Here is a 244-nt window from a genome sequence, read left to right as displayed (position 1 = left end):
TTCTCAGATAGCAAAATATTTGCATTTCACAATAGAAGAATTCATATTGTTTATCATCAATGAAACAGGAGGTACACTGTAATTAATAATTTATAATTTATCATTATGAATATACCACACGTGATGTGATGAAGGAAAAACACTTAGAAATTAATACATTAATATTTTTTCCCCGTGTCCTCTCGAATAAATTAATTCATAAATAAAACACTTTTCTTTTTTTCTGGTGTCCTCTCAGTTAGAT

General features: G+C 27.0%; 1 protein-coding gene across 1 annotated transcript in view; it reads right to left on the bottom strand.

The window, feature by feature from the left end:
- The window catches only part of LOC119581995, a gene marked incomplete in the record, with an annotated part of 29,281 nt that overhangs the window by 1,724 nt on the left and 27,313 nt on the right, over positions 1-244 (bottom strand).

The sequence above is a fragment of the Penaeus monodon genome, chromosome 15 (assembly GCF_015228065.2).
Source record: "Penaeus monodon isolate SGIC_2016 chromosome 15, NSTDA_Pmon_1, whole genome shotgun sequence".
NCBI classification, from domain to species: domain Eukaryota; kingdom Metazoa; phylum Arthropoda; class Malacostraca; order Decapoda; family Penaeidae; genus Penaeus; species Penaeus monodon.
The sequence above is the reverse complement of the archived record's forward strand: the minus strand, read 5'-3'. Positions and strand labels throughout refer to the sequence as shown.